Genomic DNA, 831 nt, shown 5'->3' on the forward strand with positions numbered 1-831 from the left:
TATATATTAACTTTTACTTCGTTTTATTTAATGTTTTAAATGTTTTATAACATGGCTTTAAACATCTGAGTTTTGACAGACAGTATCGTACCGAGCAACTACCTCGCTATCCAGTCAGTCAGAGGAGTTTTAGAGTTAACTAAGAAAATATTTATTAATTACTACAATGCTTATTTCTGGGTATAAATTTTTTCATAAATTCAAAATTATTAATAAAAATATTCTATTTAGTCATTCCGACTGCTCTGTCAGATGCCATTTTTCATCTTTCCACTAACCGTCAAACCACACACAGCATTATGGAACATCATATATGTGACCCTGGTCCACAAAACCAGTCATAAGGGTCAATGTTTTGAAACTGAGATTTATACATCATGAATAAGCTTTTCATTGATGTATGGTTTGTTAGGATAGGACAATAGTTGGCTGAGATACAACTATTTGAAAATCTAGAATCTGAGGGTGCAAAAAAAATCTAAATATTGAGAAAATCACCTTTAAAGTTGTCCAAATGAAGTTCTTAGCGATGCATATTACTAATAAAAAATATTGATATATTTACGGTAGGAAATTTACAAAATATCTTCATGGAACATGATCTTTACTTAGGCTAATATCCTAATGATTTTTGGCATAATCAATAATTTTAACCCATACAATGTATTTTTGGATATCGCTACAAATATACCCGTGCTACTTAAGACTGGTTTTGTGGTCCAGGGTCACATATAGAAACTTTCAAACGCATACTAGAAAGTTAAAGGCAGGTGTGTTGAGGCAAGTTGGAGCTAAACTCTGCAGGACACCGGCCTTCCAGGACCGAGTTTG

This window comes from Sinocyclocheilus rhinocerous, unplaced genomic scaffold, assembly GCF_001515625.1.
Source record: "Sinocyclocheilus rhinocerous isolate Xijiao unplaced genomic scaffold, SAMN03320098_v1.1 scaffold130, whole genome shotgun sequence".
NCBI lineage: Eukaryota > Metazoa > Chordata > Actinopteri > Cypriniformes > Cyprinidae > Sinocyclocheilus > Sinocyclocheilus rhinocerous.